Below are 20760 nucleotides of genomic sequence, written 5' to 3'. Positions count from 1 at the left end.
ATTTAGCAACAAATCTTCTGTGCCTGACTGTGGCATGGAGACCTGGTTGTCTTGAGAAGACAGGGCAGGAAGACTATGAGGAATAACTACCCCATGCACAGCACTCAAGACAAAATACTTTAAATATTTAAGACATGAAATTATTACCATATAAAGACCACTGACATGATGTTTGGATAGGTAACATCAGCACTAGACAGCAACACACATGCTTATGAATAGTTAACATCCTTAGGGAAAGGTAAATACATAGCAAATGCAGATATAACTCTACACTAAAAATATTGTTTCTGCTTCATAATTTGGAAATATGGCACAAAAAAAATCATAGATTCATGTTATAGAATACAAATATCATGAGATACAGTTTGTGATGTCAGTAGGGGTAGAAATGTTAAAGAGTGGAGTTTTGGTATGCAGCTGAATTTACATGGTTTTCACTTTAGAAAAGACTGTCATAACTATTCAACATGCTATGGAATGCCCATGAGAAAAAATATATCATAAAATACATGGAAAGGAAATAAAAACAGAGACTGATGTTATGTGTACATAGGTTGGATGACAATGCTTTACAATGTTTGTAAATAATATTACAAACCAATATACCTCCATTAACATCAAAATGTGTGAAAGTGGAGGGAAATCACCAACAAGAAAGGAGAGAGGAATTAAAGCATATAAGAAAAGTTCGAAAAATATACAGTGATGCAGTAGGTTGGAAATGGGGTATAAAATGGCTGAGAATACTGCATCCGCAGTGGCACAGCAGTTGAGCGCTGGGTTGTGAAGCTGCCCGCAGCCTCTGCAGTGCTGGTTAGATCTCCGGCTGCCAGCGAGGGTCCCACAGGTTGCCCAGACCTGTCATGCCGCCCACTGCTCCCCTCAGCAGTGTACTTTGTCAGTCTGCTTGATATGTTCTCCGCTCTGGTTCTGGTGAATTCTCTCACCCTCCCGTGCTTCTGACTGCACCCCGTGCTTGAATAAATAAATAAATCTTAAAAAAAATTAAAAAAAATATAATGACTGAGAATAGAGGAACCATTCTTTAATAAAGTTAACGCCTCCCTTTCAGTAATAATTTGGTGTAAATAAAAGTCCACAATACAATGGCAAATGTGTCTGAATGAATTAAAAATAACACCTATTCATTCTTACCTATATGACACTCAACATAGCCTTCAGCGCACTATGTGGAATGTAAGGATGGAACTAGATTCTATGAAGACTAATAATGAAAATGGAGCTGTGTGGATCACTCTAATTATATGATCTGAGTCTAAAGCATCACAGAATGAAAAGAATGACCCCAGAAAATAACAGAAAAGTACCTGTATTGAGAAGTCATTGTAATATTACCTATAAAATAAGATGAGGTCCTGAATGTGTGCCACAAACAAAGACAGAACTCAATGCAGAAGATGAAAACAATAAAATCAAGAAGAGGTTCAAGGCCCAATTGCAATTGGAAGGAAAATAATGTTATAAATTCAGGGATCAGAGTTGACAAACGGGTGAAAAATAAGTCAAAGAGAAAGATGTGGCATATAGACGGGATGAAACACTACTGAGCTATGAAAAAGGATACATCTGGCCATGTGCAACAACAACAATGGAATGCTGGGGGAGGATTATGCTCAGTGAAAAGAATCAGAAGAAAAGACTTACTGGATGAATTCACTCCTATTTGGACTTTGGAAAAACAAGGCAAAGAAACTGACAATACAAACCGAAATAAACTCTAGGAATAGGACTGCAGAATGAGGGTACAAAGAGGGAAGGACAGTGGGTGTGGGTACAAAAGTGGCAGGGGATTCAAAGATTTATGGAGAAGCCCACAATGCACTGGTGGTGGGTATGGTGGTGACAGACATCTGAGGATATGAGAATCTGTTCCCTGAATCACGAAGAGTGAGGTAAACCCATGGTTCCTTGATTCCAAAAAACTAAGCAATACTGAGAAAACATTGCAACAAAGCAAACTCCCCAAAATTTGTGATTCAGAAAACAATACTAAGAGGTAAATTTAAAGCATTGAACAATTACACTAGCAGTAAGAGAGTTCTCAGTTGAGCAATGTAACTTCACACCTCCAGGAATTAGAAAAAGAACAATTTTAGCTCCATATTGGCAGAAAGGAGGACATTGAAAAAAAATAAGAAATATATAAATAGAACATTATGGCCAAAAAGCAGGTGCTTCTCTATGAAAGGAAGTCTGGATTTTGAAAGATCAACAAAATGGACAAAACCTAAGTTCAATTCAGTAAGAAGGAAAGACATAGGACTCAAGTGTCAGAGAGGAGACGCCCCCAGGGAGAGTAAGACTAAGACTTCTCTTCACATCCCAGGGCTCCATTTTTTTGCTCTAACAAGATGACCAGCTCGGGTGTAGACACAGCAAGACCTGTTTATTAGGACAGGTGATATGAGATGGCCTGAAGATTCTCAAATTCCCAATACAGTATTGTGTTCAGTAGAGGGGACAGTATAGAAGGTTCTGGAAAAGGATCACTGCAAATACTATTTCTGACAGCACCTTTACCAGAAATCAGTGAAATTTTCATATACTAAGAACCATTTCTACAACTCTGAGTCCTAACAATGTGATAGAGAAGCTGGGATTTTGCTTGTAGCAATAATGCTTATGTCACATATTTTCTTGAATGAGAGCACACATACAGAGAGCAGGTTGTAGATCATCCTAAGACAGGAAAAATTTAAGCCATGATGAAACATCATGAGACTTTCCAACAAACCCACACTGTTTTTCTTTAAAATAGGTACCTAAAACTATCTGACAATCCTGGGCATCGCTGGAGCACATCCAAACGTGGTACAGGAAACACTGAGGGCAGATGAGGAAATCTAGAGTGATAGTCTCCTCACTCAAGGACACCACATTTCTGTAGGTCTCTAGCACCACGTGCCTGTACAATTTCCACTGTAGCTGGTCCAGGCCCTCCTGCTCCTTGTGTGAGAATTTGATGGCCACATCTTTGAAGGTCAAGGGTTCCTGAAATCAAATTGCACAGTTACTACATGGCCACCAGCAGAACTCTAAATAGGACACAAAGTGAAAAGAGAGTTGTGAGGGGCCCCATGGTGGCACAAGGGGTTCAGTCTCAGCACTATGAAGCTATAACAACCACTTAAGGACAAGTTTGATCTCTGGCCAGGGAACTGACTCACATGGCGCAGCAGACCTCTCCTTTCTCGTCCGCTGTTCCCCTCAGCAGTTTATTTCAGTAGATCTGCCTGTTCTGCTCCCCACTCTGTCTCTGGTGAATCCTATCACCCCCTAAACCCTCACCTTTGGCCCATACCTCACCAATTTATGTATAAGTAATTAAAATAAATCTTTAAAAAAAAAGGGGGGGAGATCTGGTTCTGAGAAAGAAGAATGCCCTTATGCAGTGACATCCATGTTTACACAGCAACAGTCTAATGCAACCACTGAACCTAGAGGATCACATATGCCCACGAAACCACCGTGGATGCTGGTTTCAGTGATGTCAAATCTGACCGAGGACACATATCTGTACAACAAGGAGACAGGACATTGGAAAATTCATAGTAGAAACGGAGATGAAAGACAGAAAGGAAATTGTAGGTAATGATCATATACTAAGCAAAGTGACAACAACAAAAACGTTCATTTTTAAAGATTTTTTTTATTTATGCATACAACAACTGGGGTACAGGTCAGAGGTGTGGGAGGTGAGAAGAGTCACCAGAGAGACAAAGTGGGGCACAGAACAGGCAGACTGATCAAAGTACACTGCTGAGGGGAGTAGTGGATGAGACAGGAGAGGTCTGCTGCACCATGTGGGCAGCCTCCTGGCCTGCCAGGGATCGAACTCGTGCTGCAGAGGCTGTGGACAGCTTCACAGTGCTGTGCTTAGCCTTTGCCCCACCAGGGAGACCCTTTTCCCACAGCTTTCATTAGACTCATGTATGATCCAGATATAATTATCTGAGCTTTTAATATACTTTATCTTTTATGTGACCATTTCCTCAAACACCCACGATATTACAAACCAGGGTTTTCCCTACAGATCTGAGCTAAAATGAATCAAAGAGGACCCTAAATGAATGAGCACAGCAGGTTTTATAGCTGACAAGAATGGTTTGGTTAAAAAAGGGAAAGACACAGGACACAGTATATAATGTTACGTTTCAATTAATAAAAATGGGACCACATACACACTACATGGATGAATGTAGTCTTGTCAATGAATTCAAGATTATTCAAGTACTATAAAGGAAACCAAGCTGTGGGTGATACTATGTGCATACTTCAAACCTACTATGTAGACATACAACGTGGAATCCATTATAATAAAAGCTACTGTTTTTGAGTGTAATTTCTCAAAAAAAATGTTACATTATATAGGTTCAACTATTTTAAAATTTTACTACAATTGAATACATGGTAACCTTTTTTGGTTCATATCTCTGGAAGTATAAAAAAGCTATGAGAGAGAACATGTGTGAAATGACTGGCATTTCCATGGACATTCACACTGAAAGCAATGAAATAACTGTGACTGTACATTAAAGTGAAAGAAGGAGGTGAGGGACCTGAACCCTGAAAATTAAAAAAAAAAAACCTCTATTAAAGGAAATAAAAGACACAGAGAAATACAAAGATGTCCCATCCTCCTAGGTTGGGAGAATTAACATCATAAATGGCCTTATTGTCTAGAGCAATTTACAAACTTATGCAATACCTACCAAATACCAAGGACATTTTTTATAAGGAAATACAACAATCCCCACATTTATATGAACCCACAGAAGGTCCCAAATAGAAAAAAATCTTGGGAGAAAAGAAGAAAATGTAAGTATCACATTTCCTGACTTCAAATTACATATAACACCAACAGTAATCACAACATTATTTAACTGGAACAAAACCAGAACTCAGAGCAATGGAAGGCAACTAAAAACCCAGCGAGCAAATTATATAAATATGAAGAGTTCAATCTTGGACAAAGGAGCTAAAATCATACCATTCAGACAAGACAACCTCTTTAATAAAGGGGTTAAGAGTCAGTGCTATCAGGGCTATTCCAGGCCAGAGAGCTGACACACATGTGGCACAGCCGACCTCACCTGTCCCTCTCACTGATTCCCCGAGCAGTGTATTTCAGTGGATCAGCCTGTTCTGCTCTGTACTGTGTTTCTCGCAAATCTTCTCAAACCCTGAATATCTGGTCTAAACCCAGTTTTTCTATTCATAAATAAATAAATAAATACATATTTTTAAAAATTGGTGAAGGGAAACATGAATAATGACTTGCAAAAATAAGAACCAAGACCCATTTGAAACTCCATAGAGGGCCTCCCTGGTGGCACAACATATGAAGGTATCTATAGCCACTGCAGCATGAGTTCGATCCCCAGGTAGGTAGTTACCCATATGGCACAGCAGACCTCTCCTGACTCGCCCGCTGCTCCCCTCACCAGTGTATTTCAGTCAGTATGCCTGTTCTGTTTCTCACTCTGTCCCTGGTTGTGATACATATTGAATCCTCTCACCCCCCACACCTACGGCCTGTACCCCAGTTCTTATATGCATAAATAAATAAATCTTTAAAAGAAAAACTCCATACAGAAAACTAATTCCAAATGGATTAAAAGTTTGGACATAAGAGCCCAAAGCATGAAGCACTGAAAGAAAATAAAAGGGTACACTACAGGACAGCTGCTGCAAAATGTACGAGGGAACACAACCCCAACGCCATGGGAAACAAAAGCAAGTTTCATAAGTGGGACAACACCAAATCTAAAAGCTTTTAGAACTCAAGAGAAACCAGCACAGAAACAGAAATGCATCCTACAGAATAGAACACACGCAACACATCTGACAAGGGGTTCATTCCAAAATTTGTAACGTCCCTACCCAGTGTGAAAAACCAACCTATGAGTCAATTGAAAAGGGAAAAGGAAATAAACACTTCGCTAAAGAGGAAATTCTGAGGTCCAACAGACATAGGAATGTTCACCTTAATTTATTGTAAGGGAAATGTCAATTAAAACCACACTGAGATGCCACCTCAACACTTGAGACTGGTCCAAATAAAAAAGAGTGAAATGAACAACGCTGGAGAGGGTGCAGAGAAAAGGGAGCTCTCACCCACAGCTGGTGGCCATGAGAGTTGGACAGTCCCTGCAGATAATGGGGCAGAGATTTCTTAAAGAAATAAAAATGGAAATTTCATATGTCAGCAATACTTCTACAAGTTATTTATCCAGGGCCTCCCTGGTGTCGCAGGGGTTAACACGCAACCTATGAAGCAATCTGCAGCCACTGCAGCACCAGTTTGATTCCTGGCTGGCCAGGGAGCAACACACATGGTGGGACAGACCTCTCCTGTCTTGCCTACTGCGCCCCTCAACAGTGTACTTCCGTCTGTCTGTCTGTTCTGTTCCTCACTCCATCTTTGGTGAATCCTCTCGCCCTCCTGTGCATCTGGACTGTACCCCGGTTCTTGAATAAATAAATACATTTAAAAATAAATTAAAAAAAAATTAAAAAAAAGAATGAATTAAATCTTATGGAAAAAATCAATCGACTTTATTAAAACCTGCATTAGGTTCACATATAGTCTAAATATTTAAATATCACTGTATGCTCCATGTTGAAAATAAAAATGCAGGCATTTAAGAAGCATTCTTGTTTTTCTGAAACCAGGATCCCTAAATTGGTGGTCAACAGAGTCATTACTTAGTTACTGTGCATGCACAAATTCTATGCCCAGTACGGGACAGTCACCTGTTCTTTCTCATGTGTCTGTGAAGATTTCTTTTGGCAATGATATCAAATAATATTCATCTATTACTACCATAAAGAAAAATCATGATTTTAATAAACTGTGCATTTCCTCAAGGAGTCCATTGTGATATGATTTGACATGTTCCTCTGTCTGACTTCAATGGCAACATTAAGGCCCAGAACTCTTCTTGGTGATTTAGATCAATGTTTTGAGAGAACCAGAAGCAGCATGTCCATTCATATGTTCCTGATACATGGCACATTACTGTCCTAAATTTACCCTGCAAGTTAGATATAAACAAATCCATCAACTAGGATAGCCTCTCAGAAGTTTGAAGCAGCCAAAAAAAAAATCAAATGCCTGACTTCACATACACAAGGGGACAAAGCCAGAGAATGAACTGATTTAGAGCTGAATTATATTCATTACCTCTTCATAAAATCTCAAGCATGACTGACAAAAAGTACGTGGAATGTAATTATACTGGTCCCCAACACATCATCTTGGACATTTAAATGATACTAATACATACTTAGTGCTTTAATGTTGGTTTATGCTCCATAAAAATATCTGCTTTAAATATCAGTGAAGTTTTTGAATTATTATTGTACTGCAATTTTTAAATGTATGTTTAGATTTGATTATTATATGACAACTTACTTTTCCATATCTTTACTTCTTCAAAGTATCATGCTAGCATGAAAATGGTGGTTGCAAAATATCTATTCGTACAAACCACTCATCACTTTACATTTGCAGGTTTCTCCCCAGTGTGCATTCTCTGATGTGCAGAGTGATTTGACTTCCGGTTAAACAGTGGGCCACATTCTCCACATTTTGAACATTTCACTCTTACATGAATTCTCTGATGTTCAGCAAGTTTTGCCTTCTGCTTAAAGGCTTTGCTGAATTCTTTACATTTATAAACTTTTTCTTTCACATTTGTGTGAATTCAGTGATGATGAGTAAGACTTGACTGCTGGTTAAAGGCTTTCCCAAATTCTTCACATCTGTAGCTTTTCTCAGCATTATGAACTCTCTGGTGTTCAGAAAGGTGACACAGGTAGAGAAAGGCTTTACCACAGTGTGGACATGTGTAAGCCTTTTCTCCAGTATGAATCCTTACATGTTTCGTGAGCTGTGGATGCCAACAAAAGGCTTTACCACACTCTTCACATTTGTTCCATTTCTCTCTCTGATGTTGGGTGAGTCTTGAGTACCATTTGTTAGTGTTGCCATATCCTTTACAGTTGCAGGGATTCTCCTGAAATGTGTGATGTTGGAGTAGTTTTGAGGACTCCTCAATATGATCCCATGTAGATTTTTTTTTATCTTCCCATTTGCATTTCTGATGCTGAATACTATTTGACTCAAAGTATACACCTGTCCCATATTCACAATGTACTGAATGATTATTGCATGATGGACTATGGGACTGCCTATATGTTCTAACTGTCTTCTCAGAGAATATGTATTATTAAAAATCTGGTAGAGATCTCTGCTTACAGAAACACCCTTATCTATGCAAGGAACAGACATAAAATGTGGCTTGACCCAAGACATTTCACACACATGATCTCTTCTTGTGGGAAGAGTTGTATTCTGGGTCATTGTTCCAGCTTGGCTAACTTCATTGCAACAAATGTTCTTCCCTTCAATTGATCTTTGGCGTGTCTGGTCTTCCACTAATTTCAAATTCTCAAAGGCACAGATTCCATCTCCTCCCAGTTCCATATCTGGAAGCAAATCTTCTGTGCCTGACTATGGCATGAGGACTTGGATGTCATGAGAAGAGATGACTGGAAGAAAGCAAGTGACTATTTACCACATTTACAGCACTCAAGACAAAAATGCATTAAATGCATAGTCTATAAAATTAATATCAAGTAAAGGACATAGGCATGATGTTAGAATAGGTAACACTATGACTTTGCTCCTCCTATAAAGACTAAAGGATTCTAGACAGCAACACAAAAGTTTATGAAAAGGTACTGTCCTTAGGGAAAGGTAAATACAAAGAAAATATACAAAATTGCATGATACAGTCCTGTAGTAAAAATATTGATTCTGCTTGAGCATTTGAAAAGGCCACATCAAAAATACCTATGGAATTATGTTCTGGAATACACGATGTAGTGAGATGTTGTGATGGCAACAATGTTGGTGTAGGGTAGGAATGTCAAAGAGTTGAGTTTCGTGTGTGCAATTGAAATTACATTATTTTCAGTCTAAAAGGTTTCATAGCTTTTCAATATGGCACGTAATGCACATTATAACAATAAAGACACCAGGAGAACACATGGGAGGGAAATGAACATGGCTTTGTCCTGTGCACACAGGCTAGATGTCCTGTGCACACAAGCTAGATGACAATACTGTACACAATAAATAGTATTATAAATCAATATAACTCAATAAGCATAAAAAATATGATGACATATTAGACAAAAATCACCAGACAAAATAGGAGAAAGGAATAAAAGCATGTCACACAAAGTCAAAGAAACACAGAGATGCAATTGAGAGGAAAGGAGGTATGAAAAAGGTTGATCATAAAGGAAACATTTTTAAATAACAATACCTGGGCCTCCCTTTCTGTAATTAGTATATTCATAAATGAAAAAAAAATCCACACTGAAATGACAATGTGTCTGAATGAATAAGAAAACGACACCAATACAATCTTATCCACATCACAACCACCAAAGATTTAAGTGCACCATGAGGAATGGAAGATGGAACTATATGATGGGAAAAGTGATAATCAAATATGGAGCTGTGTTGAACACACTAATATCAGAAGAATATAAACTGAGTCAAAACCATCACAGAACGTAAAGAAGATCACAACAATAGAAAATGACATATTTTGGGTAGTCATTAAAAATATTCCACATGCACTAACGTGAGGTCGCTGAATGTGTGCAGACCACACAGGCAGGACTGAATGCAGAAGAGGAAGACAATATAATTCTAGGAGAGGTTCCAGCCCCAATTGCAATTAGAAGGAAAAATAATGTAAGTTCAAGAAGGTGAGTTGACAAATAGGGCCAAATTTAAATCTGAAAGCAAGATGCAGTTCACATACACAATAGAGTAGAGACAGCTAAGCTATAAAAAAGGATGAACTCAGGCTATTTGCAACAACAGGATGGAACATAGCAGGAGCATAGCTAATGTAGAAAATCAGGAGAAAGACATTTGCTGGATCACTTCACTCCAATTTCAGATCTGGAGGAAAAAAGAAAGGAACCGACAAACCAGAACTCTAGAAATATGACTGCAGAATCGTGGGTATTAGAGAGGGATGGAGAGTGGGTGTGGGTACAGAGGTGGGAGGGTGTTCAAAGATCTATGGAGAAGGCCCACGAGTGCATTGGTGGTGTGTGGTGGTGGCAGACCTCTGAGAAGATGAAACTCTCTTCCCTAAATCAAATGTTACCTCGATTCAAAAAATTAAAGAATATATTGAAAATATGGAGATGAAACAAATTTCCCAAAAACTGGATTCAGAAAACGATAAGATGTAAATTTCAAGCACTGACACACTAACAATAACACAGATCACAGCTGCTTAAATTAACTCTAAAACTCAAGAAACTAGAAAAGGAACAATCTAAGCTCTAAATTTCCACAAAGAAGGACATTTCAAAATAAAGAAGAAATACATAAACGTAACATGATGGCAAAAATGTTTGGGCTTCTCTATGAACAGATCTGGAATTTGAAAAAAAGCTATAAATTTAACAAAATGATAGTTCAATTCACTAGAAAGGAAAGGCAGAAGACCAAGAAAATCAGAAAACCCATAAAGATATTTCCTTGGTTTTTATATCTCCTCGGCACTGGCTACAGTCATCTACAGATGTTTTCAAAGGCATGTACTTCCCTTCATGGCAGGGAGAGACCTTGCTGTCAAATCTTATTTAAATGTTATATGATGCGCTGCTCAGAATGACAGCATATGCAGCAAAATCTGCTTCATCTTTTGTCCAACTTTCTCCTGCTCATCGAAGGGAAAAAAGTTCTGCATCCAGCCTGTGGTTGTCACTGTGAAAGGCTTTCTGCACATCCTTCTGACATCAACACTCCTTGGCTGCTACTGGAGTCACTGCAATACTTGGTACCTGTTTCTACATAATTCATAGCAGCTCAAGTTTTTATCTAGTATGTTAGTTGTACTATATCATCTTTTCACTGATGCTTTTGCTTTCTTCGAGATGATTCCCATAAGAAGGTGGAATTGCACAGATCAAACTCCTCCCAAGGTATGAGCCCCCAACCTGAAACTCTTGGTTCCATGGCTTTAGAAACCACAACCTTAGATTTCCCCTCCCATGTCAGAACATCCCGTCCCTCACTGAATGATTTCTGGGTTCTCCTCAGCCTCACAAAAGGCTGACTGAAATCCACTGCTGAGGGGAGCAGCAGACAAGACAGGGGAGGTCTGCCGTGCCATGTGTATAGCTCCCTGGCCTGTCGGGGATGGAACTCATGCTGCAGAGGCCACAGATAGCTTCACAGTGCTGTGCTTGACCCCTTGCACCACCAGAGAGGCCCACATTTTCCTTTCTCACAGCATATCACTTCAACAAAGCAAAGACCACTTCCGTGATTACTGTTCTTATCCCCACTCATAGATAATTTATCACTGTCAAAAACTTCCCATGAACATAGCCACATCCTCCAATGACACTATCCCCTGTGAGAGAACATTTCTCCTCATTTCAGGGCTGTCAGCCTGGTTCACACCGCAACAGTGTAAACGCTCCTTCTTGTGCTCTTGTACAGGAGGCACCATCTTCCTACTCATACTGTGTTGTGAACTGAATTCTCAGGGGAAATAGTCTTACCTCTAGATTAACCCATTTGCTCCTAAAAGAACCACAATAGTTTACCATACCAATTTGGAAGTGTCTTTCAGTGTATGAATACAAGGATGAATAAAATCTTCTCCTTGAAGAGCTTATCACCTGGTTGGAAGGTAGAATAGACACAAACGTGGAATAACGTGCTATGTAGTGGTGTGAAAAGCCTGCTGAATGCAGACACAGTAAAAAGAAGAAAAACCAACACTTTGTAGTGCTGGGTTACACGTCACTGAAGACCCAAACGCTTAGCTCTTCCTTTTAAATCACACTGTCATGAGGATGAGACAACAGCAGATGTCATAGAGTGAGAAAATAAAAAACATTCACCATGATAACTGAACTGCAGAGAACACGCTGCCAGGCAGAGTCCCTAGCAGTAAGGCATTACCCCAGGAGCGAGAGGAGGGAAAGCCAGGGGAGACGAGGAAATGGAAGTCACGCGGCAGCGGCAGGTGGCAGTGTCAGGGGCAGACCCAGAGGCACCCTGAGACCCCAGTCCCTGCGCACCCTCCACCGGCACTGCCATCTGCTGTGTGCGGAGCAAACACCCCCTCACATGAAAGCCCTGCCGTGGAAAACAAAATGGTTGGGGTGCAAGGGAGAGGAGAAAGGACAGGGTTAAACAGTTTCCAGGGAACCAAAGCCTCCCGGGCCTGTGGGGTCAGTTCCATGACCCCCACAGTGATGACCCCAGATTTGGGCACCACCTGCCACATCCTCTCTGCAAAGTCCCCCCTCCAGAGGCTGTTGGGGGAGAGGACACACCTGCCCTGCCCTCAGGCTCCTGAGTTTTCTGGGACTTGCTGTCGGGGTCTCCACCATCTTGCATGTCTGTCCTGGGAACGGACCTGCCCCAACAAGGGGCCTGAGCCACGAGTGGTCTCTGTTCCCCCCCCACCCCCACCTCTTTCAGTCCTGCCCATGCTGCAGAGTGATTCGCAGACCCACTGCGGGGACATCCCTGGGGCAAACACCTGCCCAAGAGGGTGGCTTCTGCACGGGAGTCTCCAGCTCGCCAGGGAGGTCCTCGGGAATGTGGAAGGGGAGACCCAGCAGGCGGCACCTCCGTGCACCCCTCTACCTGCAAGGGAGCAGAAGGCAGGAACTGAGACCTAGAGCACAGCATTTGGGGGTGGGATCCATATAGCTGCGGGCATAGCGCCAGGTGAACATGCAGCAGACACAGCACCCGGCTTGAACGACAGCCCCTGTGTTGAGCCCACCCCCTTTTCTCAGAGAACCACTGGGGAAAAGCACAGGTCAGCAAGTGCAGGTCTCTGGTGCCACCCGGTGACTAGAACAAAGCCACCGATGAGCTGATTCCCTGCTGGAACTGAGTAAACACAGAGGGTGGGAACCGTAAGGGGCAGAGCCCAGCAACAGGGCATCAGCGCCCTGGTGGCGTTTTGGCTCATGGTGCTGGACTCAGTCTGGTGAAAAGATGTCAGCAGGTTGACTCTGTGTTGAGGACTCTCCAGGCCAACTATATGGAACTTAAGCATCTGTGGACTTCTGCTATCTGCTGGGGGTGTGGTGGTGTCATTCCTAAATCCAATTCCCCCAGATACCAAGGGATGACTGTAAAGTTTCTGGGGGGTCAAAAGTCCTACATGGATTTTCCACCGCCCTCAATCAGCACCCCAACTCCATGTTGCTTAAGGGCCAGTCAACTGTAAAAGCAAAACCAATCATGAGAGCTGAAAACACATGTGGTTCTGCTGGCAGGACAATCACAAACACTGCTACTACAACTGTAATTTGATGCCATCATTAAATAAAATGCTAAATTTCAGTTAGAATTAGGGAAAATCTAGATGCATTTTACCTCTTCCCTGATTCCATACTCCCGTCTAATTGAAGGATAAAGGGCTGAGTTCAGTGAACAGGGAGTGTTCAAGGTGGGGAATCTAGCAGGCTGGATACCAGCTCCAGCTAGATGTCCTGTCAGGGATCTCAGCAGGAGAGGACCACCTTGGTGAAGTTTTTCGGAGGGCTGAGGGGAAGTGGAGCCAGGTAGGAGTGAGGAAGACACAGACACTGTCTCTCGTGCAAGTACCTACTCCTGAGGGTCTCAGCAGGTCTTTTTTTATACCTTAAGGCCAGCTGTGAGATGACATCAGCATAAGCATCAAAGCAGAACATAGACCATCATTACATATTTCCTCATGAACATACAAAGACCCTCTTGATCTCATACTACAAAAGGATACTTCCTTAATCTGATAAAGAAAATCTACAGGGACAATGACTCCCTTAGGTACTCTTTTTCTAACGTAATCAATTGTCTCACACAGTACAATGTTCAGTAACAATCAATCACCCTGTCAAGCCTTCCTAATTTCTGAGTGGACATGAAAGTCCATTGTTATGCTGTATTACTAAAATCAACCCATTCCCTGGTACTCAATTCCTCTAGCCCATTATCAATTACTTCAAAGTGATCTAAAGGAACTCATCAATACTCTTCAGTTCTACAAAAATCTAACTTCCGGGCCTCCCCGGTGGCACAGCAGTTGAGCGCTGGGTTGTGAAGCTGCCTGCAGCCACTGCAGCACCGCTTCGATCCCCGGCTGCTCCCAGGCCACCGGAGGAGGGTCCCAAATGGCACGCAGATCTCTCCTGCCGCCCGCTGCTCCCCTCAGCAGTGTACTTCGGTCCTTCTGCCTGCTCTGCTCCCTGCTCTGGCTCTGGTGAATTCTCTCACCCTCCCGCGCTTCTACTGTACGCAGTGCTTGTCTAAATAAATAAACCTTTAAAAAAAATCTAACTTTAAACAAGAAATACCGAACGTCCACACAACCTGTACACTGTTAACTTTTCGCATACACCAGGAGATGTACTGTTGCCCCAAACAGGTACCCCCAGGTTAGGCTATGGTTTCCGAGCACAGCTGGTTCAGGGCAGCTTGTTCTCCATAATTCTCAGGGCCAAAACCTTTCTTTCCTAACTATACCTTTAACAATTTTTACTTCTTTTGTGACAGTTCATTCATAAGAACAATAAGTCAATTGTCACCTGGGTCCCAATTAGGTATTCACAGGCCAATGAATAACTAACTTACTTCAGCATTAACCAGGAACAAAGAGGAGAGCTTTAGCAGTCTTTGCCATGGAGACTCCCTAGTTCAGATCTTCTTTGGGAGGTGCAAGAACTCCCCTCTTCTGGGAAGTACAACTTTCCCTCTTCAGGGGAGCACAGGGACTCTGCTTCTCAGAGTCTCTCCTAATGCCCCGACGATGTCAAGAGACAGCATGGGAGGTGCAGCCTCCCGCAGAGCAGGCTGGGAAGGGTGAGACCAAGTGATAGAATAAAGAGGGCTGCCTTCACTTGCTCATGCAAAGAGGAGGATACCAATGTACAGAAATGTCCGGAAAAACAGGTCTGGAGGCCCATGTCCAAGGCCTCAGTTACAATGAATGAAAGCAAGAAGTCACTATAAACAAGTGGGGGACACACTTGGAGGTCACAGGCCAGCTGGTGAGAGGGAAGACCCCGGAGAGGTCTGAGGACAGAGCAGAGAGTCTCAGGACAGCTGAGACCAAAGACTGACAAAGCTGAGGCAGGTCCACTCCTGCTGGGCTCTTCCCAGGGATGTTCTTCATAAATGCTCCAGTGCAGTGGCACGGGATGAAATGTTACTCAGGGATCAAGAAAGACAAACTCTCGCCATCTTCGGTAACAAGGATGGAGCTGGAAGGCTACACTAGCCGATGTAAGTCAGAAGGAAGAAGATAAATAGCGGACAGTCTCACTGATATGTGGAATATAGAGAAACCAAAAAAAAAAAAAAACAATCAAGAAAAAGACAAAACTAGCAAACTGACCACAGAGCTGAGGTGCACAGCAAAGGAAGGAGAGTGAGGGGGGCGAGACAGGAGAGGAAAACACAGTGATGGTTCACGGGTGATGTGGCGGTGGGAGAGCTAGTGGGACTACTGAAAGAAAAAAGAAATGCTCTGGTGCCGAGTGAGGCCTGGAGGCAGGGCACCTGAGAGCTGAGAGGAGACAAGAGGCTGCCTACACAGAAGAGCCTTCATGACTGATGCCTGAGGGGAAAGTGTGGGCAGGGACCTGGGTTAGGGGACTGATAGAAAGGATGATGTGGCAGGTGACGAAAACTTTAAGACCACAGGTTTGGGAAAAACACAACAGGAAAGCAACTAAAAGGGAGGATGTGATCCCAGGTCTACCCGGGGCATGTGGTACTCCATGTATGGTTGGTGTTAAAATTCTTCTAGCAAACGCCAACAGCTTGATAGCTTTGATGAGCTCTAGAAGTGAATCAGCCAGACTTTTGAAAGTTCCCAGAAGAATTCCTCCCTCATTCCTTCTCATGTGCCATCCCCCTCATGCAAACTGTTCTCAGAACACAGATAAAGGCCCGTCAGCCACAGAGGAACCATATTCCAGATATCTCATGTAATGCTTACTTATTGCCTGAATCTTACATGTCTTAGATGTGCCTTTCATCTGTCTCCCCCTGATCCATTTACTCTTGACATGGACTCCAGGTCAGCTCCTTCCCTCTAGCGTCCATGCTGCCTCCCATCACCTCCAGCGATCCTCTTTTCTCATCCCTTCCATCCCACTTGCTTCTTCTCTAATGCATATAGTTCTAGCACTTCAGAGCCAGACTGATTCACAGCTGCTCTTCCCAGATACTCTTTGGTGCCTGAGGAAACCTAAATGTCAAGTCCAGATTCCTTAGCCGAGCACATTGAAGATTGACTGACTTTTCCAGGCTCCCTTGTGAACGCCCATGTTCCAGGTGGGCAGTCTCAGAAGACCTAGAAAGAGTGGGTCACAGGTCTTGTTCCCACCAATAATCTCATTAGCTACTGTTCCTGCTGGTCCTTGATGTTGGGGTCCCAAGTGATTCACCAGATCCAAGGCAGTCTCAGATACCCCTTGTCTGATTTCCACCCCTCAGTGTGCTCTGAAAGGATATTAGAACTTGGGGGAATTCAAGACTGAGGACTGCTATGCGCCCGCAGGCTTTGTGGACATAGGCCCTATCAGCTGCTGTTACTAAGGACCCCTTGGCGTTCTTGAAAATTGTCCAGTATGGGCCTCCCCAGTGGCGCAGGGGGTGAGCGCTGGGTTGCGAAGCTGCCTGTGGCCTCTGCAGCACCGGTTCGATCCCCGGCTGCTCCCCAGCCACTGGAGGAGGGTCCCACATGGCGCGCAGACCTCTCCTGCCGCCCGCTGCTACCCTCAGCAGTGTACTTCGGTCCTTATTCCAGCTCTTCTCCCCACTCTGGCTCTGGTGAATTCTCTCATTCTCCTGCCCTTGACTGTACCCAGTGCTTGTATAAACAAAACAAACAAACAAATAAATAAATAAAACATGCATCTATTAAAAAAAAAAAAATTAAGGGCTTCCCCAGTGGTGCAGCGGTTGAGCGCTGGGTTGTGAAGCTGCCCGCAGCATCTGCTGCTCAGGTTCGATCCCCGGCTGTTCCCCTGCCACCAGATGAGGGTCTCACATGGTGCGTAGACCTCTCCTGCCGCCCACTGCTCCCCTCAGCAGTGTACTTCGGTCCTTCTGCCTGTTCTGCTCCCTGCTCTGGCTCTGGTGAATTCTCTCACCCTCCCGCGCTTCTGACTGTACCCATTGCTTGTATAAACAAACAAACAAATAAATAAACAAATAAATAAAACATGCCTCTTTAAAAAAAAAAAAGACAAGAAAATTGTCCAGTATGTCCTTCTTCCAAAGCATTGATGGCCAGTATGCACAGGTCAGAGACAATGGGACTTACATACATAGATGTTCTAGAACATAATTCTGGAGTGGAACCCCCATCAAATTTGAGCACAAATATTGATCAAGAAATGAATTAATCTGTAATTGCTTAAGAAGCGCTCCTAACATTTTTTAGTGTTTCATTTTCACTCAAGGCTGAAGGGAGCATTTGGTTGGTTCAAAAGAAGACAGAACTCGAGTAAAATCAGGAGAGAAATGTGTTTCCAGAATTAGGACGCCATTCAGAGGAAGTCCAAACACCAACTTCGATATGGTGATCTCATTTTGCACACCCTTGGCTGGGCCACATCCCTGCTGCAGAAGCAGTCACAGGTCAAGTCACCTCACAGGAATTCACCCAGCAGATGTAGACTCAGAGAGTGTTCAAGAAGCCTGAACTTGAATAAACATGACAAAGGACTCTGAATGTTGTGCATCAGCATTTCTGTAGAATTTAGACGTTTTGGTCACACACGCCGTACCACATCTACCTGGTTGTGACTTAGCCCAAACTCTGAGAAATGACATCTTTGTCATCTTGTCTAGAATTCTCAGTCTTCTGGCAGGGGCCACTGCAGCTGCCAAATGTAGAGATGGCCCAGGTATATCTAGGCAGAGGGATCTTCTCTGCTTTGGTGAGATTAAGGTAAACATGGGTTAATAAAGTGGGAGCCTACTACTTGGAATGAGGTGAAGTAATTTTTTCTTCATTTCTACACAAAATTTGACATACTTCGTATATGTGTAATTCATTCTCATGACAACTACTGCAGTCATGTCATTTTTCATATGGGACCACCCAGACTTGTCACACCAGGTGCTAAAAAGGCATAGGAGAAAAGCAGCAGGAAGTAAAACTGGAAACTGGTTGTCCCTTCTCTGTGTGCAGCAGGAGAGGGTGGGGGATACATGGGCATGGCAGGACACAGACTTCTCTTTGACCAGGAAACAAAAACCTGAATGACTTGTAGTATAATGCATGCGTTCTAATTAAGCAAGTGCCCCCAAACTATGGAAGCAACACTGATCTAAAATATAATTCCTGGTCTCCAAAACAAGAAATGGGCCTAATTTGAGAGAAACCAACATCACAAAAAATTCCAGATTTGGGAAGGAATGACGAGCTCCTGCATTGGATCTAAAACTTGGGACAGTGGAGTCTTCCATCAAGGGCTGCCTTCCAGGCCACCCCAATGGACAAAATTCATCATCACATTTTACTGTTGAGCAGTTGGTACTTTGACCTTTTGTAACTGGGTGGTCCCCAGGAAAGGGGGAGGTTCCAGGTTCCCTGCCCCACCCAAGGGAGGGTGGAGCTGAGCAGGGAGAGAAGAAATTGCAGAAGAGACTGAGGAAGGAAGGAAGCAGGATGGAGCCAGGAGACCTGGAGGAGGCGCATGGAGCCTAGAGACACGTGAAGAAACTGCACTTGTCCTTTGGTCGTGGACGGGGTGACACAGATGTGGGTGAGACCCGTGGGGAGGTGACCATGGTGGTTTTTGTCTTGATATTGATTTTGCTCTTTTCCCTCCAGACTTGTCTGGTTGTTTCTGCTCCTTTTCTGTGGGTCCCCACTGGAAGGTGCTTTAGACCGTGGCAGGCTTTGGGGCCTTGCTCTGGGCCAATTCCCTTTGGATGGAATTTTACCCATGAGGGGCCGGGTCACTTTGGGTGCTTGATTTAGAAACTAGATTCTTTGCCTTTCCTGTATTGTTTCCTAATTGTATTAAAGTTCCATCCCATTAAAATCTCCTATGTTTCGTGGTGATGCGGCGGATGGCAGAACCCATTTAGAATAGGCAGGTTTGCGGGGTTTGGGCTGCCCCTCTCCCTGTCCTATAACACTTGGACTAAGTGCTCTCCCTTCCTCACTTAGTCATGGGATCTGCAAATTCCAAGCCAAATTCCGGCCACTCCACTGGGATGCCTTCTCTCAAACCTCGGTCCTTTGGGACTTAGGCCACATAACGCCCTAAGCGTCTCGTCTAACGCCCTAAGCGTCTCGTCTTTCACTGCAACACTACGTGGCCTCCGTATCAATTGGACAACGGTTCCCACTGGCCCAAACATGGCACTTTGACTTCTCAGTCCTCACAGACCTCAAAAATTCTGTCCCCGCAATGGAACATGGTCAGAGATCCGTAGGGCCAGGCTGGCTTTCTCTTGCGCCCCGCCCCTTCCCTCCCTCCTGCAAACCTGCCGCACTTTCTAAGTCTCGAGACTCCTCTCTCTTTTCGCCCTCTCCAGACCCCTCTTCTGCATTCTCTGATCCTCTAGATTCTCAGTCTTCACCTCCTCCAGCTCCCCAATCCAGCCCCTCCCCCCCTTTATTTTCACCTCCCAGCCGCCACACCCTCTCCCTGCTGATCCTCTTCTCCCTCCCCGCAGGGAAGTGGGTGGAAACTGGAGGAAGAGTTAGAGTCAATGTTCCTTTCTCTGTCTGATCTCTCCCAACTTGAAAAGCGTCTTGGCTCTTTCACAAACGATCCCACTACCTACACCTAAAAATTTCATTATCTTACCCAAGCCTATGACCTTACATGTCATAATTACATGTTCTCTTCTCTTCCACCCCGACCTCTGACCTGTCCCCTAGCCGGTCTCCAACCTGCGGCGCCTAAACCTATAAACTTTCATAAGCTCAGAAAGTTTACCCCGTCTGCCTCAAAAAACCCTCCTGACTTCCAAAGGTTGAGGATGGTCCTCAAACCCCTATCCGGGACCTGCTGAACATGGCCTTTACGGTATTTAACAACCGGGAGGAATGGGACAGGACAGAGACGGAACTCCGTAGTCGCCAGAAGGCTGAGCTTCAAGCTCAGGCCCCAGTAGCTGCCTTGAGACAGCCAGGCCCTGCTCCTCCAACGACCACAGTGCCTGCTGCCCGACAGAGGATGAAAATGGGCCCCACGCACCCCAACCGACCGCCGCCGAAGCCTGCTTCAAATGTGGCTGAGAAGGCCACTGGTCCAGACAATGCCCCAACCCCCGCCCTTCACCAGGACCGTGCCTCATCTGAAACGTCCAGGGTCACTGGAAAAGTGACTGTCCCTCCACGCCTGGCTGTGGTGAGCCAGTCCTTCCAGTCCCTGCAACTCTTGCCACCGGCGGTCTTGGGTTCGGCGGCTGAGGACTGAAGAGGCCTGGACTCATCAACTCCAATAACCTTTGAGGAGCCCAGGGTAACGGTCAAGGTAGCAGTTAAGTCCATTTCCTTTCTGGTTCACACGGGGGCTACCTTCTCTGTCCTCCCCTCTTATTCCGGTCAAGTTTATCCTTTCTAGGCCTGGGTTATGGGTGTTGATGGCCTTCCTTCTCAGCTCAGGACCAATGGTCCACTCTTTCCTAGTCATGCCTTCTTT

The sequence above is a fragment of the Talpa europaea genome (genome assembly GCF_964194135.1).
Source record: "Talpa europaea genome assembly, chromosome: 8".
NCBI classification, from domain to species: Eukaryota; Metazoa; Chordata; class Mammalia; order Eulipotyphla; family Talpidae; genus Talpa; species Talpa europaea.
The sequence above is the reverse complement of the archived record's forward strand: the minus strand, read 5'-3'. Positions refer to the sequence as shown.